Source organism: Hemitrygon akajei, chromosome 24 (assembly GCF_048418815.1).
Source record: "Hemitrygon akajei chromosome 24, sHemAka1.3, whole genome shotgun sequence".
Classification (NCBI taxonomy): domain Eukaryota; kingdom Metazoa; phylum Chordata; class Chondrichthyes; order Myliobatiformes; family Dasyatidae; genus Hemitrygon; species Hemitrygon akajei.
This window is the reverse complement of record NC_133147.1, coordinates 20,546,080-20,571,276: the sequence shown is the minus strand read 5'-3', so window position 1 is coordinate 20,571,276 and position 25,197 is coordinate 20,546,080. Positions and strand designations below refer to the sequence as shown.

Below are 25,197 nucleotides of genomic sequence, written 5' to 3'. Positions count from 1 at the left end.
GGAGTTGCAATCCTCAGTTTCCCAGCCACAAGGAAGAAAATATCACAAAGCATCCCAACCACCCTGCTCATGGACTGTAGAGTTAGTGTAGTTACTATTCTACACATTTACTGAGTATGCCCAGAGGAAAATGAATCTCACCGTTCTATATGGTGACATATATGTACTTTGAACTTTGAACAATAAATATAAATAGATAAGAATAGCATATATATATAGACTGAATGTATGGACATAAAGTGACTCAAGGTATAAGAGCATCTGTACGTAAGGTGACTGGCTGAAAAAGATCAATTAGTGGTGGAGGGGAGAGTTGTGGGTTGGGTTAATGGGTGGGGGTGTTGATCAGCCTGACGGTTGGTGATCCTGGAATGAATGCTACACCACCTTTTCCCGGATGGGAATGGGACAGACAGTCCATGAGCAGCGTGGGTGGGATGCTTTGTGATAAGTATTGGATGGGAGACTGAGGGTTACAGCTCCCCAGCTCATGGTTTTAAATAACATCACTGAAGCTTTCTTGTCCCCCCCCCTGGAGACCAGGTGGCTTGCTTTAGTCATGGCTATCCCTCGAGGTCGAGGATGATGGTCTTCGTTCCGTTGATCAAGAAGTGTCCCACAGAGCGAAGACACCTGTGCGTGTATTTGTTATCGTGTACTTGCTGTTGCACTCCAAGAAGCACACGATACTTCACAAATCAACCAACCGATTCCAATGGCATGGAAACCACGACGATTGGAGCTGATGGATTTGTTGCAGCCTTCATCCGCCTTCACAGCCGTCGAGTTCGAAGCAACTTCGTCCGCCTGTTCCACCGTTGAGGTCTTGGTTGGATTGTTCTTTGTCAGCGACCTCACCCTCGACCTTACCGCCAATGGATGACCCTACCAGGAGCATAGCTCCAGATGGCATCGCTCATGGGATCTCAGGACCACGCAAGCTTCTCCACCACGACAAGGTGACAATCCACGGAGAAGATTGCTTTAAAACTGAGCCCAAAGGGAGTTGCTGCCAACAGGTCTCCCTCAGTCCTGAAGTGGAGTCTCACTATGAACTTTAATCTTTTATCATTCTTAAGCTATTATCAAAGTAAGTTAAATTGTGATAAGAACATAAAGAAATTGGAGCAGGAGTAGGCCATCTGGCCCCTTGAGCCTGCTCCGCCATTCAATGAGATCATGGCTGATCTGGCCATGGACTCATCTCCACCTACCTGCCTTTTCCCCATAACTCAATTGAGGGGAATTAACCCCTACTATGCAAAAAGCTGTCCAACCTTGTCTTAAGTACATTTACTGAAGTAGCCTCCACTGCTTCATTGGGCAGAGAATTCCACAAATTCACCACTCTCTGGGATTTTTCAAGATGGCGGCGCGACCCAGTTTGCAGCGGCCTCTCTGGAGTTGATATCTGTTATTTGTCAAGCGGGGTGCCGTGCACAACCCTAATCGGATGAAAAACAGACGTGGGAGCACGGAGGAACATCTGGAAATCTCCTAGGAAGGCCCTCTTCGTTGCCGCTGCTGTTGTGAGGTCCGGGTCTCTGCTGGAAAGAACAGACCCCCAGTCCTCGGGGTCGCGTTGCCGGTGGCGGGGGGGGGGGGGCATCGTAGTGCGCTTGGCAGAGGATGGTGCTCAGAGAGGCTGTGCCAGAGGGGATGGTTGGAGGCTCGGAGGTTTGACGGACTCGGAGTCTGCTGCGGTCGGGGCGCTTTCACTGTGTGCTGCGTCTGCGAGGCTGAGTCTGGCGGCGCCATGGAAGTCCATAGCGGGGGTATTCCCTTCTGCTGCCTGTGTGGGATGGCAAGTCTGTCGGGACCCTGAGGACTTGTGGAGACTGTGTGGTGGTTTCTTTCGAACTTAAAGTCTTAACATCTTTGGACTATTTTTTACTGTGCCCATGGTCTGTTTTTTATCAGTTATGGTATTGTTTGCACTGTTTTAACTATATGCTGTAACTATGTGGTTTTGTGTAGGTCTTGTAGCTTTAGTTTTTGGTTTGTTGGGTGGTAGAGTTGGTCTCCTGACTTGGTGTGTCTGGGTAGTCTTGTTTTGTCTGGTGGCTTTGGAGCTTCTTTCCGGGGAACGTGCTAAGACGGTAGCGCGATACTAATACGCAGCAGCCTCTCCAGACTCTGGATTTGGGGATTGCAAAACGTTATGTGGATTTTCTGATGTAGTCTGATTTGTCATATGCTTTTGTGATATCATTCTGGAGGAACGTTGTTTCATTTTTTAACTGCATTGCAGTTGCGGTTTTTAAATGACAATAAACCTAAATTCAATTCAATTCAAAAGCAGTTCCTCCTCATCTCCATCCTAAATTTACTCCCTGATACTTGAACATAACATGGAGTTGCTTTTAAAGGAAAGTTTCAAACTAAATATTTTGTATAAGATATTATAATAGGCTAAAAATCACACAGAAATTTGAATGCAATTTATTTTGGTGTTAGTTGCTGAAGTACAAAGTTCAAGGTAAATTTATTATCAAAGTACATAAATGTCACCATATACTACCTACCCTGAGATTCATTTTCTTGCAGCCGTTTTCAGTAAATCCAAGAACCGTAACAGATTCAATGAAAAACCACATCCAACTGGACAAACAACCAACGAACTGTGATACGAACAAAATAACGAACTGCACAAATACAAATAATAATAATAAATAAATAAGCAATAAATATCATGTACATGAGATTAAGTGTCTTTGAAGGTGAGTCCATAGGTAGTGGGAACATTTCAGTGAAAGGGTGAGCAAAGTTATCCCCTCTGGTTCCTGATGGCTGAGGGGTAATATCTGTTCCTGAATCCAGTGATGTGAGTCCTGAAGCTCCTGTACCTTCCTTTTGATGGCACCAATGAGAAGAGAGCGTGTCCTGGGTGGTGGGGGTCCCTGATGATGGATGCTACTTTCCAGGGGATATAGGAGTGGCGGCTACCTATATGTAAGACAAGGTTGGATAGGTTTTTGCATAGTCGGGGAATTAAGGGTTATGGAGAAGAGGTGGGTAAGTGGAGCTGAGTCTATGGCCAGATCAGCCATGATTTTATTGAATGGAGGAGCAGGTTCGATGGACCAAATGGCCGACTCCTGCTCCGATTTCTAACGTTCTTATATTTTTGTTTGCTGTGGACCTGGTGTACCGGTTGGCAAATTGGAACAGAGTGACACAGACGTGGTGTTGCTCCCTCCTATTTCCATTTTCCTGGGTTCAATTCGGATTTCCAGTGCAGTTCATGTTTTCCCTTTGAATGTTCTTCATTCTTCCGGGGGAGGGGGGAATACCCTGGTTCCCCTTCCCCCCACCCACCACCCCCGAATTCCCCAGAAATGTACTGTTGATAATTTAATCAGCTGTGATGAATTAGCATTTGGGCGTGTCTGTGTGTGGAAAATCTGTGGAATTTATAGTAAATAGACAGTAGGGAAATGAGTGGGTCAGTGGGACTGATGGGATTTCTCTGAGAGATAGCACAGGCCTGATGGGCAGAATGGCCTCCTACATTGAGTGAAATGTGAAATGAAAAATGAATTATTATTTATTCATGTATCTCTTTTGTCTTGAAATTTATTCTGTGTTGATGTGGCAACGACTGTACTCTGTGTCTGAGGTTAATTGCACAGTTAATTTGACTAACTGATGCCCGGATCTTCGGACTCACACTTAGCTGTTTTGTATTGTTCATTCATAATATCAGCACTAAATATTGCTGCATTCTAACTGAAATGGTTATAGGCAGGTGGATTTGACAAACACACTATCAGTAGATGGATTTCTTTGTTGGTTATGAACTGCTTCATAGACTAATAATTAATAAAACACCAAATCCCTACGAAGACCAGCATAAGTACCAGCAAAGCCAATGCGTTTCATGTCCGTGCCTTGGTGTCCAGGTGTGAAATTGCACAGGGTGGTTTATCTATGCTGTATTTATGCAGGGAGGGTGAGGAAAGCAGTAACGGCTTGCAAGTATTCCGTCAGTTGTCGGCCTGGTGTACCAATGGGCACCAACCTCACCTCTCCCTGTTCATTATCTGAGATCCCTACCCAGCCAAATCAGGCTTCACCCACAGGCAACCCAGCCTCCAACAGCTGAAGTGATCGCCTCTATGATCACGGCACGGACTAGGAGGGCCGGAATGGCCTGTTTCCGTGCTGTGATTGTTATATGGTTATATATATGATTCACGCCACAGGCTCCCCTCACCCTGCCTCTGTGCTGACATTTAACTCTCCGTCTCTGCAACTGTTACTAAACATCTCCTGATGTGGCTTGCAGCCATATTTCTGATTAATGTCATGCCTGAGACATGCCTTGGGCGATTTGCAGATAACATATAGGCCCAGATTATTGTTATATACCTAATCTCGGACTAAACAATCTGCGTCAGTCAAGGGCTGAAGGTTTACTAGTCAGAATGTAAAAGTGACTGTGCGATCCTGGGAAGCTGAGATTTATTGGAATTGAACAGGCTTAGAATCCATGGGAGGATGAATTCTTTCTGGCTCAGGTACCCACACTTTGGTCTTCATGGGTTCAGATCTAGGGAGTAGGAGATTCTGGTTTAAGGTGGCACTGGTGAAACCCCGTGACTACTTGCTGGTGGCCGATGAAACAAAGAAAACTCTTAAATCCTTTGCTAGTTTCTCCTTTTCCAGCAAATAATCAGCGCAAGGAATGGCCTGTAACTTTCTTTTGGATTTGGAGGCAGCAGAACTGAGACGAGGTGAGGTAGCGGGCTCGTCGCCCAGAGCAAGGAAGACCCGAGCATCGATTGACTTAAGTGCTGGCCCGGATCAGAAAAGTCGGGTATGGGCTGAATTGAGGCTGCGGGGTCCAGCATACCTAAGTAACCGAACCCAAAGTGATTCAAGTCCCCAATGATCCTTTGGGCCTTTTTTACACACCTGTCTTTATAAATGTTCTGAGTAGTAGGAAGTTCGCATCTACAGATGCGCTGGGCTGTCCGCACCACTCTCTGCAGAGTCCTGCGATTGAGGGAAGTACAGTTCCCATACCAGGCAGTGATGCAGCCAGTCAGGATGTCCTCAACTGTGCCCCTGTAGAAAGTCCCGAGGATTTCTCTGTTTTACTGTGAATCTCAAGGTAGTCTATGGTGACATATGCATTGCTAATAAATTTACAATGAATTTTGAGCAGTATCTAATTATCGGCACTTTCCCATTCTCTATCTTCATCCTGGAATCCCCAGTAGTGTCCAATAACCCACCCAGCTCTATCGTGAATAAACTTAGCAAGTATCCATTACTTTCCAGGCAAGAGACTTTCTGAGGAATCCCAGTTGGTCAGCCTCCAATCCCAAGAATAAGATTCAGGATTGTTACTGTGGTCCTGCTGGCTGAAGTCGTTTGAGCTGGAGATGATGTTCTCCAGAAGGTCTTTGGACATCGAGAGCGAGATGCAAATCTTGTGGTTATCGCTATTTTGTGTCAAAGAAATAACAATGACCAATTCACCGTACTTGAAATAAGAAGGAACAAAGAATTGAAGGAAGATAAGGAATCTTGCCTTGAGTTGTCTTTTTTAACTGAAAACTAGCTCAGACTAGACAGATAAGGGGATTGTTTTGATAAGAGGAGCCGATGAGACAGTTTGATTTATGCTGATGTGACACAGGCTTACAGGCAAAGAAACTACGAACGTACAGAACCAGCCACACTGAAAAATTACTGAAAATCCACAGAGCATTTAGATGAACAGGTGATTACACAGTATCTGTGCAGGCGTAAGGAAAGTTGAACTACAAGCATGGATCAGTTACACACACCCCCCCCTCCCGTTCTGTGTTTGAAAACATGCCTCTGAAACTGCTGCTGCACTCTGGCAAGAAGATGAAAGATGTAATGGGCGATCAGACCTTAGTGATATGTATTTATAATATCCATATTGCCATGATTAAAACAGTGGAACCAACTTAAGTTTATACCATATAACTAAGCATAGCCTCTTAGGGGCTTTGACAGGTTGGGTTTTCTGATAGATTAGGATTTAATTTGTCATTTTTCTTGTAGTTTTAACTTTCTAAACCAGCGGAACCAAAAATCCACTGAGTATTTATAGGCAAACAGGTGATTATACCATATATATGAGAAAATATAACAAAAGTTAAATTACACAACATATGACAATTTAGACCCATGCTACTGAAGTGGTTAGCACAACATTTTACAGTAACAGATGACCTGGGTTTAGTTCCCTCCACTGCCTGTAAGAAGTTTGTACATTCTCTCGGTGACCATGTGGGTTTTCTCCGGGTGCTCTGGTTTCCTCCCACACTCCAAAGTCATGCCGGCTAGTATGTTAATCGGTCTTTGCAAATTGTCCCGTGACTTGGCTCAGGTTATATTGGGGGGTTGCTGGCTGGCGCAGCTTGAAAGGCTGGAAGGGCCTGTGTGAGCTGTATCTCAATAGATAAATAGATATATATGTTTGGCATCCGTTAGTCTCACGAGACCATGGATCTGCGCCTGGGAAGTCTTCTCCAGGGCGCAGGCCTGGGCAGGGTTGTATGGGAGACCGGCAGTTGCCCAAGCAGCAAGTCTGCCCTCTCCACGCCACCGATGTTGTCCAAGGGAAGGGCAAGGGCTGATACAACTTGGCACCGGTGTCGTCACAGGAGTTGCCAGAACGAGATTGAAGGCAATGTCGGACTGCCTTAGGGACTCCAGCTCCGGATTTGTCCCCAGGGTTCACTCCCGAAGCCTTTCCCATGAGTGGGTATGGCCGCAAGGCAGCGGAGGTTTGAAATCAGAGCTTTTGCCCCTCTTAGATGGACTGCCTTCCCAGGCTGACGAGCTCCATCTACCCGATAAATAGATAGATAGATAGATAAACAGATAAACAAGTGAATGAGTGAATAAACAAACGAATAAACTGAGGCCTCCATCGGTCAGAGTCGATGTAGTGTCCTAGCTGTCTGGGCAGTACGATATGGAGAGCAAACTGTTGCCCATGTAGCAAGATCCGCCTCTCCACACATCTGATGAACCTAAAGGAACGACAGAGACCGATACGGTTTGGCACCAGCAGCGTCGCAGGAGCGTCGAACTCAATGTAGGACTGCCTTAGGGATTCCAGCTCCGGATTTTTCCCTCGGGATTTGTACCCGAAGCCTTACCCCTGAGTGGGGAAGGCAGTGGAGATTTGAGATCAGAGTGTTCCTTCTCCTAGGTGACCTGCCAATGACGGCTGACGAGCCCCATCTGCGACTGGTTTCAAGGCGCCAGTAACCTGCCATTGCCTCTCCTCCCATCAGTAGAAACGGTTCCGCTGGGCTTAGCAGCTATGCCACACGTGAAGGCCAGGAGCCGGACTTGGTTGTCAGAGGCTATTTGAGGCGCACGCCTTTGGGAGCATTTAATAGATAGTGGGAGCCTGTCCCTACTACCACTCCCCGCTATAACAACCTCAAAGCACCAAATAAATAAACAATTCAACAGAAAATCTATCCTTGCGAAGCCCAAAAGAAGTTATGCTTAGTCATGTCGTAAATACTTATGTTGGCTTCTCCGTTTTAATCAGGATGCTAAAATCACAAATGAGTGAGATCTAATCGCTCGTGTACGTCTCTCATCTTTTTGCCAGAGGATAAACAGCAGCTTCAGAGGCTCGTTTTCAAACAGAGGCGTGTGTGTGTATAAAACTCGAGCCCATGCAGCCATTGATCTCACTGCTTGCCCGTCAGATCTAACTGAACCCTGAAATGAAAAGTCACTCGGGAGAAAAATGTCTCTGTAGAGAGGTGTCTAAGCTCGATGCTTTTTCCGTGAGTTTGAATAAACCCGTGAAACTTCCATACTGTGGTGCAGGAGGGTTATTAAAGTAAGTTTGAGAGAGAAGCTCGATTTCAGCATTGGTAGTTATGGCCTTTGGCTGGTTTCTTCTTGTCCTGGACCTTGCTAGGGCAAGAACTCTTCATGGGCACGAGCCAATGTGGTATCCAGGACATCTTCAAGGAGCGATGCCTCAAAAAGGGGGCGTCCATCATTAAGGACCCCCATCGCCCAGGACGTGTCCTCTTCTCATTGCTACCATCAGGGAGGAGGTACAGAAGCCTGAAGGCTCAACGATTCAGGAACAGCTTCTTCCCCTCTGCCATCCGATTTCTGAATGGACATTGAACCCATGAACACCACCTCACTACTTTTTGATACATATTTTTTGCACTACTTATTCAATTCAACTATTTTACATATATAATTAGTGTGATTCACGATTATTACTATTAAGTATTGCATTGTGCTGCTACCACAAAGTAACCTCTTCAACAAATTTCATGACATATGCTGGTGATATTAAACCCGAGTCTGATTCTGCCTCAAGGTGAAGGTGCTAAGCTCCCTACAGTTTGTGGTATCAGCTTCTTTCCCCTGTTTGGATGTTGTATGGGAGTCAAGAGTACACATGGCTCCAAGTCTTCAAAGTGACTCAGACGACATCTATTCCTTACCCAGCATCATTCAAAAGCAAAGTTGATAATTGGTTTATTATTGTCACAAGTACCGAAATACAGTGAAAAGCTTTGCTTGCTTGCGATCCTGACAGGTAAATCCAAACATAAGTACATCGAACTCTCTCTCTCTCTCTCTCTCTCTCTCTCAGTCCTCCGTTGCTCGGGTCGACTATGGATGCCATGTCCTACTTAAACATAGAAAACATAGAAACACAAAACCTACAGCACAATACAGGCCCTTCGGCCCACGATGCTGCGCCGAACATGTACTTACTTTAGAAATTACCTAGGGTCACCCATTGCTCTCTATTTTGTACATGTCCAGAGGTCTCTTAAAAGACCCTATTGTGTCTGCCTCCACCACTGTTGCTGGCAGCCCATTCCACGCACTCACCACTCTCTGCCTAAAAAACTTACCCCTGACATCTCCTCTGTACCTGCATCCAAGCACCTTAAAACTATGCCCTCTCATGCTAGCCATTTCAGCCCGGGGAAAGAGCTTCCTTGTCTAGAGCAGTACAACGTGGAGAGCAAGCTGTTGCCCATGGAGCAAGATTCCCCCTCTCCACGCAGCTGATGAACCCAAAGGAACGGCAGAGACCGATACAGTTTGGCACTGGCAATGTTGCAGGAGTTGCCAAACAGCGTTGAACTCAATCCTTAGGGACTCCAGCTCCGGATGTTTCCCTCGGGGTTTACTCCCGAGGCCTTCCCCGTGAGTGGGTGTAGCCGCAAGGCAGCCGAGGTTTGAGATCAGAGTTTTCCTTCTCCCCGATGAGCTGCCAACCACAGCTGACGAGCCCCATCTACCTGAAGCGACTGGTTTTAAGGCGCCACTAACCTGCCTTTGCCCCTTCTCCTTGTCAGTAGAAACGGTTCCATTGAGCTTAGCAGCTAAACCACACGTAAAGGCCAGGAGCTGGACTTGGTTATCGGAGGCTACCTGAGGCGCATGCCATTGGAAGAATTTAATGGGTAGTGGGAAGTTATTCCCAGTACCACCCTCAGCTATAACAACCTTAAGGAATACACATCGCAGTGGCACAAAAGGAAAAAGTAAGAGTGCAGAATATTGTGTTACAGTTATAAGGAAAGAGCACAACAGGTAGTCAAATAAGATCCAGGGTCCTGATGAAGGGTTCTTGGCCTGAAACGTCGACTGTTTATTCCCTTCCGTTAATCATTCCTTTCCACAGATGCTGCCTGACCTGCTGAGCTCTTCCAGCACTTTGTGTGTGTTGTAGTCAGTAAGAAGCCAGGATAATGCTGAGGCAGAAAGAGAGATTAAGAGGTCCATTCAGGGGTCTTATAGCAATGGGATGTAAGCTGACCTTGATGCTGGTGGTGTGTATTCTTGGGTTTTTGTATCTTCTACTGGATGGAGGGAAGAGAGAATGACCGATGCTGGACAGGTATTTAATTAGTTGACTGTTTTCCCGAGGCGGTGGGAAGTGTAGGCAGTCTATGAAGGTGAGTTTTCATGATCTCCTTGCTGTTTGTGGGACCAAGCGACTTGCAATATAATGTCAGTCTGTCCCTCTGAAGTAGCTGGTGTCAAAATACCAGTGCCGGCCTGATCTGGATTGATGAAGTCGGGTTAATCTGTGACAGACCTCGAATTGCTACGATTAATTGCTGGTTCTATGCAGAATTGCTGGCATGCTCAGGAACGTTGTGAGGCTTCCAGGAACCCACAGGAAACACAAGAAGAAAATGATAAAGATGTGAAAGAAATATTTATATCCCATTCTGATCTAAGTGGCCAAGTGACTGAATATTATATTCGTGGTCTTTTGCTGCCGCAGCCCATCCAGTTCAGGGTTTGCTGTGTGTGGTGATTCAGAGACGCTCTTCTGCACACCGCTGTTGTAACGTGTGGCTGTCTGAGTTCTTGTCTCCTTCTGGTCAGCTTGAACAAGTCTGTTCATTCATCTCTGACCTCCTTCGTTAAAAAGGCGTTTTTGCCCACAGAATTGCTGCTCACTGGATGTGATTTTTATTTCTCGCACCAGTCCCTGTAAACTCTAGGGACCGTTGTGCGTGAAGATCTCAGGGGGTCAGCGGTTTCTGAGATACTCAAACCACCCTGCCTGCCAGCAACAATCATTCCATGATCAAAGCCACTTAGATCACATTTCAAAGGTCAAGTTTAATGCCAGAGAAATGTATTCAATATACATCCTGAAATGCTTTTTCTTCGCAAAACAGAGAAGTCCCCCAAAGAACGAACGACAGTTAAACATGAGAGCCCCGAAGTCCCCCCTCCAGCTACCCCCCCGCGCATAAGCGGCAGCAAGCAACATCCCCCCTCCTCCCCACCAGCAAAAATAAACACGTATCGGTACAATCACCGAGCCCAAGCATGTGCTAAGCGATAGCAAAGACACAGACCAAAGTTACCCCAAAGGCTTTGCATTTCATCCAAAATTCGACAACCCTCAGGTTCTCTCTCTCCCTGGCAAGGGAGAAGGAGGTGTCCCCCATTTTTACAGCGAGCGGGAGACATAACAACAATCCGCCGGTTTACGATCTTAAAAGTCCAATTCGTTGCTTTTTTTGGGCTCTGCGTCCGAAGATCGCAAAGACCTCTGGTCTTCAGGCCCACAACGAAAGATTTTCTGGCCACCTCGACAACACATGAGTCTCCGGCCGTGACACCAGCCCTCGATCCACTCGGCTCCAGAGCCCTGAGATCTTAGGCTTCCGAGCACGATCGAGATTCTCAGACCAAACCCTTGGCACGTCGAATTGTGGCCAGTCGTGGAACCCCGAGAGCGGGTCCCATTCCCTCAAAGAACCGAAGCCTGCGTGTAACTCCAGGTCAAGCTCTTCAAAAGTACCCTGAAAGGAAAAAAAATAAAGATGTTAAAGGTAGAAATGGAGCTGTTTTTGAAGATGCAAGAAAAGGAGTTGCTGTTAGGCGCCATTATCCCTCCTAAGCTCCACTGACACATTCCTTCCCTATTCTGGTGTTTGACCTGAACCTCCTGACCGTGTTTGCATGCTTTTAGCATAGAATTGCTGCAATATGATTGGCTGATTAGATAATTGCATTAACGAGCAGGTGCACAGCTATACCTAATTAGGTGCCAACTGAGTGTATGTACTAGTCAGGTAGCTGTAGGAAGTCTATCAGTCATTTGCCCTTGCACCTATTTACTGCATTCCAAGGCAATACTGGACCATTAAAATGTGTTGTTGAGATGGGTAATGAGTACTGTAGAGCATTTCACCAGAGTAATACTCAACCATTTGTTGGTTTTCAGTTGGGGAAGGGAGGGAGACGATCTGCTGACTATCTTTCAATTTGTATTTATTCTGTTTTTCTTAAGTTATACACATTTTTAGAAACACCCCGAAGGCAAACAACATGTTTTTAGTCATTGATGAGTGCTTATAGATAACACAAATATGAACTTGTTAACAGGCGTCTTAGCTCTTGTTCTGTATGAGCTGTCACACCAAGGAGCTTCAGTTTGTCATCTAAAGCACTGAAAAGTTTCTACAGATGTACCATGGTGAGCATCCTGACTGGCTACAGCACCGTCTGGTGTTGGGGAAGGGTCTACTGCACGGGTTCAGTAAGATGCGGCTCCACCATGGGCAACACAGGGTCAACGATTCAGAAACAGCTTCTTCCCCTCTGCCATCTGATTTCTGAATGGACACTGAACCCATGAACACTACCTCAGTACTTTTTTATTTCTGTTTTTACACTACTTACTTAATGTAACTATTTGATACACATGTACATACTTATTGTCATTCAGGTTTTTTCCTATATTATCATGTATTTCATTGTACTGCTGCCGTAAAGTTACCAATTTTTACGACATGTACTGGTGATATTAAACCTGATTCTGATTTCAAAAAGGGACTCTTGTTGACCCTTTCGCAGAATCAGAATCAGGTTTATTATCACCGGCATCTGTCATGAAATCTGTTAACTTAGCAGCAGCAGTTCAATGCAATACATAGTATTGAACCATAGAACATTGGCTGTGCCGAACCATTTTTCTGCCTAGTCCCACTGACCTGCACCTGCGCCATATCCCTCCATACACCTCTCATCCATGTACCTGTTCAAGTTTTTCTTAAATGCTAAAAGTGAGCCCGCATTTACCACTTCATCTGGCAGCTCATTCAACACTCCCACCACTCTCTGTGTGAAGAAACCCACCCCCCCATGTTCCCTTTAAACTTTTCCCCCTTCACCCTTAACCCATGTCCTCTGGTTTGTTTCTCCAGAAGAAAAAGAATAAAAAATAAATAAATGAATAAATCAATCAATTATAGTATATGCATATTGAATAGATTAAAAATTGTACAAAAAACAGAAATTAAATATATTTAAAAAGTGAGGTAGTGTTCATGGGTTCAATGTCCATTTAGGAATCAGACGGCAGAGGGAAAGAAGCTGTTTCTGAATCATTGAGTGTGTGCCTTCAGGCTTCTGTACCTCCTTCCTGATGGTAGCAATGAGAAAAGGGCTTGTGCTGGGTGCTGGAGGTCCTTAATAATGGACACTGCCTTTCTGAGACACGACTCCTTGAAGGTGTCCTGGGTACTTTGTAGGCTAGTACCAGAGATGGAGCCGACTAAATTTACAACCCTCTGCAGCTTTTTTTCGGTCCTGTGAGGTAGACCCCGCCCCCCCCCCACCCAACCCCGCGCCATACCAGACAGTGATGCAGCCTGTCAGAATGCTCTCCACGGTACATCTATTGAAGTTTTTGAATGTATTTTTTTGCCTCCATATCCACCCCTCCCCTCCACAACCCCATTTTGTTTCTCTGCCTGCTTTGCAATATTAAAGCCCGGCGAGAAAATAACTGAATTGGAACGTCTTTTCTGAGTTACACATTACCCTAATTATTAAATGTCTCGCCAGATATACCACAGGGAATACAACCTCGACAGGCCCAAGTGCCTCCACAATCTCCATAGTAACCAGATGACATCTAACATCCAGCACAATGACAGCCAGCGCACAAGGCATCCTGAAAGAACTGATTTGTTGATTATGGAAATATGTTAATATGCAAATGGCACAGATGAATAAAACATGAGTTTGTTTATTTCAGCGGGACTTCACTCCCAGTGGTAGGGTGGTCCCTGTTCCAAATTATTTCTTTTCTTCTGATATGATCAAACACATTCAGAGAAATGGCTTATGGTTCAAGGCTTCTCGTTCCAGGACTTGTGTCTTTTCAGTTAAGATTACAGGTTAGACTTGTTACTGTGTGCTAGAGTCTTTCCTTGCAGTGGATGTTGAGGGTTCAGGAAAAGCCGCTTCTGAAGGCATTTGGCAAAAGCCCGCGTGGACAGGGTAATCCAGCCCCTTGGGTGTCCCACTTGCCTGTGCGCTCACCACAGGGGTCATGAGAGGGTGCCGTTACGTTTATGCTGCCGTTGTGCTTTTCCTGACGAAGGTTGGCTTTGCTTGTCACACGTGCATTGACCTCTGTCCTTTGCGTCGATGACCCAGCACGGTCCGAGGATGTGCTGGGGGCAGCCCGCAAGTGCCACCATGCTTCTGACACGAACATCGCATGGGCTAGCTTATTAACCCGTACGTCTTCCGAATGCGGGAGGATACTGAAGCGCGCCCCCCCCCCCCAAGGAAAACCATGCTAAGCTAACACACTGCAGCAAATCCCTAACACTTGTGAGCATATGTGAGGATTAACGTCGATCCCTGATCCTTAGAGACATTGAGGTTGGACGGGACTGCAACCAGAGGTCATGGGTTAAGGGTGAAAGGTGAAATGAGGGCAAACTTCTTCATACAGCGGGTTGTCTGAGTGTGGAACGAGTGGTGCATGCGAGCCTGATTTCAACGTTCCAGAGAAGTTTGGATAGGTACATGGATTGAAGGGGATTGGAGGGATATGGTCCCGGTGCAGGATGATAGGAGTAGGCAGTTGAAATGATTTCAGCAGGGACTAGATGGGCCAAAGGGCCTGTTTTTGTGTTGTACGTTTCTATGACTCTATAACTCAGTGACAGTGGCAGAAATTGAACCCTGGTTGCCGGCTCTGTAAGGCGTTACGCCAGCGGCTGAGCTACCATGCCATCTCGATCTCTCACCGCTCAGCCTGAGTGCGGCTCAGGAGCAGAAGGCGGTCTTAACGAAGGGTGAATGTCAAGTCAAGTTGCTTTTTATTGTCACTTCGACTATAAACTGCTGGTACAGTACACAGTAAAAACAAAACAACGTTCCTCCAGGACCATGGTGCTACATGAAACAACACAAAACTACACTAGACTATGTGAGACAGCACAAGGCTACACTAGACTATGTGAGACAGCACAAGGCTACACTAGACTACATAAAACAACGTAAAAACTACACTAGACTACAGACCTGCACAGGACTGCATAAAGTGCACAAAACAGTGCAGGGCAGTACAATAATTAATAAACAAGACAATAGGCACAGTAGAGGATAAATTACAATGTAATAATAAATGATGTAGATGTCAGTCTAGACTCTGAGTATTGAGGAATATGATGGCTTAGGGAAAGAAACTGTTGCACAGTCTGGTCGGGAGAGCCCGAATGCTTCGGTACCTTTTGCCAGATGGCAGGAGGGAGAAGAGTTTGTATGAGGGGTGCATGGGGTCCTTCATAATGCTGTTTGCTTTGCGGGTGCAGCGTGTGGTGTAAATGTCTGTAATGGCAGGAAGAAAGACCCCGATGATCTTCTCAGCTGACCTCACTATCCGCTGCAGGGTCTTGCGATCCGAGATGGTGCAATTTCCAAACCAGGCAGTGATGCAGCTGCTCAGGATGCTCTCGATACATCCCCTGTAGAATGTGATGAGGATGGGGGGAGGGGGGTTGAGGTGGACTTTCCTCATCCTTCGCTGGGCTTTCTTTGTTGTGGAGCTGGTGTTGAGGGACCAGGTGAGATTCTCCGCCGGATCAAATTTGTGCTGTATGATCAGGATGGCAATTTTATCATCATTATGGTGTGCATGATGCATTGAGAGAACAACTTGTACACTTTGAGAAAATAATATTTTGTGTTATAAAATATTTCCCAGGAAGTTTCACAGAAGTCTCATCAGGAAAAAAACCCCACCCTGAACGATGTGAAAGGGTAAAGACAGGAGAAGAGCATTCTTGGTGCATTGTTAATAAAAGCGATTAAAGATCGCTTCATTTGACAGATTCAGTGACAAGTCAACGACGAACGCAGACTCAGGTTGTGTTGAGGGCAGCCTGCGAGTGTTCCCCTGCCAGCAGGACAAGCCCACAATCGCGTGTCTTTGGAATGTGGGGGGAAACCAGGGCATCTGGAGAAAACCCATACGGTCACGGGGAGAAGGTACAACCTCCTTACCAGACAGCTGCAGCAATCAAACCCCGACTGGCGATCGCCGGCGTCGCAAAGCGAATGCGCTAACTGTCCACTTCGGGAAGGAGTGCCCTCGGCAAAAAAGATAGAGAGGCTCAGGGAGTGAATTCAGGCTGATGGTAGGGTGCAGCTTGCTGGGAAGCGAGGAACATGCAAGCTGAAGATCTTCGACACAGTGTTAAAAGTGATAAATTGCTTCTTGGCATTTAACATTAATTTAACATGAGAAATTTGTGCTCTGGTTCCTAATGAAAACGTTACTAGAAAACATGACATGCTACCATTTTAACACTCCAGTCACTGACGGAGCAGTTGTGCTTCCCCCAACGTCGTGGGGAAATTTTGTATAGAGACAAATAAAGTAGAAACTCCAACTTTTATGCGCGACAATTTGGGGCACTGTTTGGCAGCAGGGTGGTTTCGTAAACTGAAAGTGAACAATCTCCAAATCTAAACTAATGGAGTATAATAACAAAAGTTTAAAAAGTATATTGGTTGCCCAATAGCATCGAAGCTGTATAAAACCTTAGGAAGGCAGCAGCTGGAGGACTTTAAGGTTTTAAACACCATGGCATAGGGTAGTTTACAACTTTACAACTCCTCCCTCGGAGTGGCAGACACCCTGAGCCAATAGGCTGGTCCCGGACTTCTTTCCACTTGGCATGATTAACATATTATTATTTAATTATTTATGGTTTTATATTGCTTTATTTCGACACTATTCTTGGTTGGTGTGGCTGTAACGAAACCCAGTTTCCCTCGGGATCAATAAAGTATGTCTGTCTGTCTGTCTGTCTGTCTTGATGAGACACCAGAGGAAGGAGCAGTGAAACTTCTCTGAGGTGTTCCCTAGTCCAACAGAGAAAAGATGGGGGCCATTTAAAACAGAGGTGAACAAAGCACCACCTGAAAGGCATTCAGTATTTTGTAAAAAAAATGAGACAGCCTTTGCAACAGCAAACTAATGACCTGAGAAGTCATCGTCACGCCATCTTAAAAGATGACACAAGAGGATGCATCCTCCGAATACAAGGACGCCCCTTTAGAACAGAGATGAGGAGGAACTTCTTCAGCCAGTGGGTGGTGTTTCTCTTGAATTCGTTGACCCAAGCAGCCGTGGAGGCCAGATCATTGGGGATATTGAAAACGATGGTTGGTGATATAGAGAGAAGGAAGGAGAATGGGGTTGAGAGGGATAGTAAATCAGCCATGATGGAATAGCGGAGAGGACTCGATGGGCCGAATGTCCTAAGTCTGCTTCAATGTCTTTTGATAAAAGTTTCTTCCCCCAGGCAGTTAATCTGATCAACCATTCAGATGGCCCACCTCCACCCCCTCTATCTATTACCCCTGCCTCTGCACTGCAATATAAACACTTCAAACCGTTTTTATAAGCATTTTAAATGCAGGCATTTATGTATTTACGCACATTTTATTCTATATGCATCCTTTAACTACTAACATTATTAGCTTTTTTACCGTAATTGTTTATTTTCATATATTTCTTTATAATTGTTGAATGCTGTTGGTTTTGGCTGAATGTTACACCCTGACCAACACACCACAGCAAGTTCCTAATCCATGTCAATGTATCTGGCGAATCAAGTTGTTCCTCGATCCTTGAACAAGGGGACAGACTTAGGAGATTGAGGACAGGCAAGAGGAATAACCTTTGCGCCAGGTTTTGATGTGGCGGAAAGCCCTCGCGGAAGAGCCAATTGGAACACAGAACATGGCAACGTTTCGGAATAGGTTGATAGGGGGTTGAAGCGAAGGAGGCAACTGTACATGAGACCAGAGCAAGCACACAGGATAGGAGCACTGAACTGTACAATCTAAAAAACACTGACTTTGAATAAGACACTGGAGATAACGGAAAATGTGTCGCCCGGGTGGTCGACGGTTGGGTTGAGTTTTTCTTGGCAATTAACTTGCAAACATTTAGTCTCCATACGAGGAGACCTCCAGCTTTTCCATTTGAGCGTTTGGCGTCTGAAGTGGTCGGAAATCATTTGGAAAATGCGTGACTTGGGTGGCTGGGTTTGGGCTGAGTTGACGATGTCTCCTTGCACGGTGACGAAACGTTTGCAAGTCAGTTGCCGAGATCGGACAACAACTCAGCCCAACCAACAGGACACTACATGTATGCAATTACAAAATTTAAAAGTCATTTGGACAGGTTCATGGATAAGAAGCATTTAGTGTAGGGGGTTCCCAACCTTTTTGATGCCATGGTCCCCTGTCATTAACCGAGGGGTCCCTGGGAACCCCTGGTCTAGAGGGATATGAATCATACTCCTGGTCTAGAGGGTGAATGGGATTAGTTCAGGTAGCCACCTTGGTCAACACAGATAAACTGGGCCTGTTTCTCTGTTGTGTTCTGCTAAGAATCGATATGAATTTCCTTCCACTTTTTCCCGCCGCACCTCATCATCCATCTTTCTTCCGTCTCTCTTGTGTGATTGTTTAACATCCAGTTATAAGTAGAAAGCAGTCACTGTCGTCCAGCGCCACTGCTCCACTGCAACTCTCCTCCTCAATTTGCACCCCTTCTGTTTTCACTCGCATTCCCCAGTGTGTCCCAGTGCAGCCCTGTGCCCTCTTGTGCATCTTTGCAATGTGCCATAAGGGCATAAGACATAGAAATAAAGCTAAGCCATTCAGCCCATCAAGTCTGTTCCACCATGCCATCATGGCTAATTTGTTGTCACCTCTCTACCCAGTACTCCCGCCTTCTCCCCAATACCTTTGACGCCCTTAATAATCAAGAACCTATCATCCTCTGCTTTAATGTGGCCTCTACAGCCATCTGTGGCAATAAATTCCACAGATTCACCACCCTCTGGCTAAAGAAATTACTCCTCATCTCCATTCTAAAGGGACATCCTTCTGTTTTGAGGCTGTGCCCTCTGGTCCTAGACTCTCCCACTATAGGAGACATCCTTTCCATGTCCACTATCTAGGCCTTCCAATATTTGATAGGTTTCAATGAGGTGCCCCCTCATTCTTCTAAACTCCAGCAAGTTCAGGCCCTGAGCCATCAACCGCTCCTCGTACATTAACCCTTCCATTCCCGGAATCACCCACGCGCATCTCCTCAGGACCCTCTCCAATGCCAGCGCATCTTTTCCAAGATGAGAATCCTAAAGCTGCTGCTACAGGGGAAAGGTGGATCAGTCCTCAGAGCAAGAGTGTCTGGATTAAGGGGGAAGGAGAAATGCAAGCAAACACGAGGGCTTCTGCAGATGCAGGAAATCCAGAGCAACCAACACACACACACAAAATGCTGGAAGAACTGAGATAAAGAACCGATGTGCCGAGACCCTCACATCATGTTTTGATGATATAATGAATTATCTATCTACCTCTCTATAGATATCTATCAATTCATTTATTGAGATACAGCACCCAGCCCAATTTAATCCTAATCTATTGTTGGCTACTGGTGGAAACCCTCACAGTTACGGGGAAAGAGCGTACAAGCTCCTTACAGGCAGCAGCGGTAATCGAACCCTGGTTGCCCGTACTGTAAACGATTGTGCTAACCGCTAGGCTACCGGGCTGCCCAGTTCATAAGCTTTAAGTCTGGCCATTCTGAAGTGCCGTTGCTGCGTTCAGAAGATACAAGGAGTGAGAACTCGCACGAGAAATGGAGGTCTGTGGTCCAGATGCAGCTCGGTGGGATGAGGCATGGACTAGTTCAGCTGGAGGGTCTGTTTCTGTGCTGTAGCACTCTTTATCTCTGCTCAGAATGTCCATTTTGATGTATTTTAATGGAGAGCCAGAATACAGAATGTAATTAAATCTGTTTCTGCTCCATAAAGAATTTGTTAACATTGGTGGTAAGTCACCTACAGGGCTGCAATGCAGAATGATAGTCAAATATTAAACATTCCCACATTACTCCACTTCAACGACAGATCTCACATTTAATTTGTAGAAATTGTAATAATTAAAGTTTTGCAGATGAAGTTCAAAGAGAAATGCGACTGGTGTTAAACTGGTCAAATAAAGGACATTGGAGCAGCTTCATAGCCAAATCTCATGGACAAAAAAACGGGGCATTGGTGTAAGTCAGGGGTCTGACGCGACTGAAAATTATTCTGCAGGTTCTTACGTCTCGATAGGCTCTGGAACAGAACAGAATCGTCTTTTCTGCCTCTTGCTCTTCGATCCTTGCATTAAGCTGACGCTAAGCTCTATCCTGGTGCCGTAGCTTCTGAGGGCTACTGCTGTCACGGGTGGTCTGCACTGTTAGAGGTCCGCCCCTCCCCAGCGAGACCTCGAGCCAAGCGTCCACCCTCTCCGGCGGGGACGAAAACATGTGGAGCTAATTCAAAACTAACGAGGACCTGGAGTTGTTGGGAAGGCCCATGCTAGCACCATGTGGGGGCAAAGCAAAGATATTTATTTAGTATTTAGGATCTTTGAGTTGAGCCTCAAGTTAACGTAAGCTTTCTACACCATGGTACAAGTGATGAGCTTTAAAAGATCTCTGATTATAGTGTTCTTAATCAAATTCTTTCATCTATCCTGTCAACAGGGTGCCATCTTCTCATTTCAAACCTCTCGCTGTGTCCACTGTCTTCCTCTTTCTCTCTCCTTGTGTGCGTCTGTTCTGCCCTCACACCTGGAAACCCTCATCCCTCTCCCCTCCATTCATCCCTCTCCCCTCCATTCATTCCTCTCCCCGCATTCCTCCCTCACTCCCCGCTCATTCCTCCCCTCACTTTCCCTTTATTCCTGTCCCCTCACTCCCTCAGTCCTCTTTCCTCATCCCCCTCATTCCTCTCTCCTCACTCCCCCCATTCTTCTCCCCTCACTACCCCCTCATTCCTTTCCACTCATTCCCTACTCATTCCTCTCCCCACACTCCCTCAGTCCTCTCCCCTCACTTCCCCATATTCCTCTCCACTCACCCCCATCCCCCCTTGTTCCTCTTCCCTCATCCCCCTCACTCTCCCCTCACTCCCTCAGTCCTCTCCCCTCACCCCTCCTCATTCCCCTGTCTCTCTTCTCACTCACTGACTCCCTCCCTCTCTAAATTTCTCCACTCCCCTGACCAGGATGGTTGGGACCCAAGTGCTGTAGTATCTGAGGCTAGGGTCGAGACGCGGTACGGGACTGAGACGAGAACTGAGCACGAAACGAGACGCTAGGCGATAACTCAAGTTGAGTTTATGATTGATCACTCGTTCAGGTGCTCCTTAAATACTCAAATCCTGGTGCCAAATCATGAGTCCTGAATCCTTAGAGATCCTGCGCCAGCTATCCATACTGCAGAGAGTCGGAGATTCAAAATTCCAGAAGCTGGTACAGTTGGGCAGGTAGCATAACACCCCCTCCCTTTCTCTGTATTCATACAGCCCTCCCCTTCATGCCTGTGCAAGAATACTTCCTTCCTTTCCTCTACACTCGGTCATTCTCCCATGCAAGTTGGCCTCCCCTCCGAAGAGTTGACCTCCACACTTACAGCAGTTCCTTCATTCCTGGCAGATCATTGTATTCAATCATGGATTAATAGATTCCATGGATTTAGTGGACAACCCCCCCCCCCCCCCCATGAACACCTCTAAGGAATCTGTAACCAGTTTAATTTGTCTTACCAATCTGCTACTCTGTGCCAATTCCAAGAATGGCCAAAGATACCAAGAAGTACTAAACACACACTAATGGTATTTAAAGCTCAAAAATTCAAAGTTCAACATCCATTTATTGTCAAAGTATGTATACGTTATAGATCCTCGCGATTCGGCCCCTTACAGGCAGCCACAGAATGAAGAAGCCCGAAAGAGCCCATAAAAAAACACTGTCAAACACCCGATGTGCGGAGAGGAAAGCAACAAACCGGGTAAGCAATGAAAGTAAGCAGATGGCATTCAGAATAAAAGTGAGTCCATTGACACGAAACCTGGAGCAGGTCTCGGCCTCAGCCTCAGTTCAGCGCAGAGCCGAGTAAACGTCGCGGAGCCGTCGGACATGGTATTGATGTTGGAGCTATGATGTCGAATCGTAGGAAGAGGAATGAAATAGCAGCCTTCAAATTATTGGTGCTGACTTCCTCAACTTAATGAACATGAAGCTGAGCCAAGTTTTCGTCCTGTTGTCAGCAGCAGCTAATGTGAATGAAGAAAATCACGGATTTTGCATTGCAATTCTGAGCCTTATTTAGTTAATATGAAACCTCAGTGCAGGTTCCTGGAATTTCCAGAGAGACAAAGGTGAATTATTGCATAGTTCCCTTCGTCTAGGAAGGGATCGGTCTGTTATTGAAATGAAAAGCAGGTTAGTTCTGTTCTAAAAACACAAAATGCTGGCAGAACTCAGCAGGCCAGACAGCATCTATGGGAGGAGGTAGTGATGACGTTTTGGGCCAAAACCCTTCATCAGGCCCGAAACGTCGTCACTACCTCCTCCCATAGATGCTGTCTGGCCTGCTGAGTTCTGCCAGCATTTTGTGTTTTTATTTATTTCCAGCATCTGCAGATTCACTCGTATGCCTTAGTTCTGTTCTATCTTGTTGTGACCACTGTATCAGCTGTCAGGCCGTATTTAGGTGTATCTATCATACAGGTCGTTTTTCAAGAGTGTTGCTTTGATAATTAAATATATCAAAATCTTAGGGCCATCCCTGCATGAATTTTTTAAAAAAATCTTTACTGTAATTCTGATTCACACATCCATTGTTTCTCTAATGTTTTCTTTTCATATGTACCTAAACACACGGGCGTTTCGGACGCTGGAAGTCGGTGATGAGGAAAGGCAAGATGACGGAGGCTATTTCTATTTGACAATAAGGAGCTTTAATGGATGTTGTCAAAACATGATGGGTTAGGAGAGCGAGAGCTTGGAAAGACAATTGTGTCTTGTTGGCAAGTTGGTGACGAAGCCATTAATCTCAAAATGTCATTAATAGAGTGAGGGGAAGTGTTGGACAGCGTTGGGAGTTGTTAGAGCTGAAGAATATTGCTGGAGAGGACAGTTAATTCAGAAACCACTCTGCTTAAAAAGGAAAAGAGGAAACATTTCAACCAGAAGTATAATTTTCAAGCATTTGAAAAAATTATGCGTAGAATGCGACGTAAAGTGACCAGGGAAGTTGGATTAATTTTGACTCTCAAGGTAAAGGTTTAACCTAATAATCTGCTATTCTGCTGCACTATTGTAAGTATGTGTGGGTTACATAACAAGATCCCTCGACTATCTTAGGGATGACTAAAAACTGAGTTATCAGCTCATGATATTTTTAGCTTCAGTTACACCCAGTGGTTGCCTTATGAGGTACATCGTGTACCTAATAAAATGGTCACTTGGTGTATGTTCGTGAGCTTCTGATGTTGTAGTCAACAGACTTCAAAGTCCGACATGTTGTGCATTCAGAGATGCTCTTCTGCACGCCACTGTTGTAACGTGTGGTTATTTGAGTTCCTGTCACCTTCCTGTCAGCTCGAACCAGTCTGGCCATTTTCCTCTGACCTCTTTCATTTCTCCCACAGAACTGCTGCGCACCAGATGTTTTCTTTTGTTTTTCACACCATTCTCCTTAAACTCCAGAGACAGTTATGTGTAAAACTCCCAGGTGATCAGCAGTTTCTCAAAGCACCCCGTCTGGCACCAACAATCATTCCACTGACAAAGTCCCATTTCTTCCCCATTCTGACGTTTGGTCCGAACAGCGACTGAACCTCCTGACCATGTCTGCATGCTTTTATGCATTGAGTTGCTGCCACATGATTGGCTGATGAGATATTTGCCCCTGACCTTGACCTTTCCCACCCAGCTGGCTTCACCTATCACCTTCCAGCCCCTCTCCTCTCCCGCCTTTTTTATTCTGGTGTATTCCCCCTTCCTTCTCAGTCCTCCAGGAGGATCTCAGCCTGAAACATCGACTGTTTATTTTTACACGGGGCACTCACTGTCTGAACTGCTGAGTTCCTCCTGCATGTTGGGTGTGTTGCCATGATGAAGAATCTGTAGTCACACAGACGGTGTAACAGAGAATGAATGAATGCCAAAGACTTAGAGCAAAAGACACCATGAAAATTGGCATTTTAACCCACCCAAGTCCATGCCAATTATCAGCCACCTATTTCCAATTACCCTATACCAACCCCTTCTATTTATTTCATTTTATTTAGACAGGGGTAGAATTAGGCCATTTGGCCCATTGAGTCTGCTCTGCCATTTCATCATGGCTGATCCATTTTCCCTCTCACCCCAATCTCCTGCCTTCTCCCTGTATCCCTCCATGCCCTGACCAATCAAGACTCTATCAACCCGTCCTTATATATACCAAATTACCTGGCCTCTACAGCTGTCTGTAGCAATAATTTCCACAGATCCACCACTCCCTGGCTAAAGAAATGCTTCCCCAAACCTGCTCAAAATGGACTTACCTCAATTCTGAATGGTCCTAGACTCCCCCACCATTGGAAACATCCTCTCCACATCCAACTTTCCAACTTTTCTCTCTCTCGCTCTCTCTCATCTAATTTTCTTTCTCCTTCAATTTCGGGTCCTGGGAGGCCTGGGAGCTTGAGGGTTCAGTCCAGTATCCTTGCTGTTCCCAGTAGTGCGCTCTCCTGGACCGAGATCTCAGATGTTGTTCCCGGGATTTGTTGGAGCCATTCTCCCAGTCAGGGTGTCACTGCTCCAAGTATTCCTGTCACCACCGGGATTACTCCAGCTTTAACCTTCCACATCCTTTCCATCTGCTCTTTCAAGTCCTGGTATTTCTCCAGCTTCTCACATTCTTTCATCCTGATGTTACTGTTATTCGGGATTGCCACATCCATGACTATTGCTTTCTTCTGTTCCTAGTCCAATATTCCTATTTCTGGTTATCGGTCTGGTGTGTGTGTGTGTGTGTGTGTGTGTGTGTGTGTGTGTGTGTGTGTGTGTGTGTGTGTGTGTGTGTGTGTGTGTGTGTGTGTGTGTGTGTGTGTGTGTGAGTGAGTGTGTGTGTGTGTGTGTGTGTGTGTGTGTGTGTGTGTGTGAGTGAGTGTGTGTGTCTGTGTGTGTGTGTGTGTGTGTGTGTGTGTGTGTGTGTGTGTGTGTGTGTGTGTGTGTGTGTACTGTGCCGCTAGTGGTGTAGTGGCATCAGTGCCGGACTTTGGAGCGAAGGCTCCCGAGTTCGAATCCAGCCGGCTCCAAAAACCTGGAGAGGGATGGTCTTCATCAGGTTTTAGATGCTCAAGACACGCCATACGATGAGCAATCACCAAAAAGATTGGTGCAAAAAGCTTGTTATGATGGCGCCCCGACAACTCCACCAGGAGTTAAGGGTACACACACACACACACACACACACACACACATATACATGTATGTATATATATTTATACTGTATGT

At 45.9% G+C, this 25,197-nt stretch overlaps 1 protein-coding gene across 4 annotated transcripts in view; it reads left to right on the top strand.

Moving 5' to 3' along the window:
* The window catches only part of nkain1 (sodium/potassium transporting ATPase interacting 1), an 851,669-nt gene that overhangs the window by 212,470 nt on the left and 614,002 nt on the right, over positions 1-25,197 (top strand). The window lies entirely within an intron of this gene.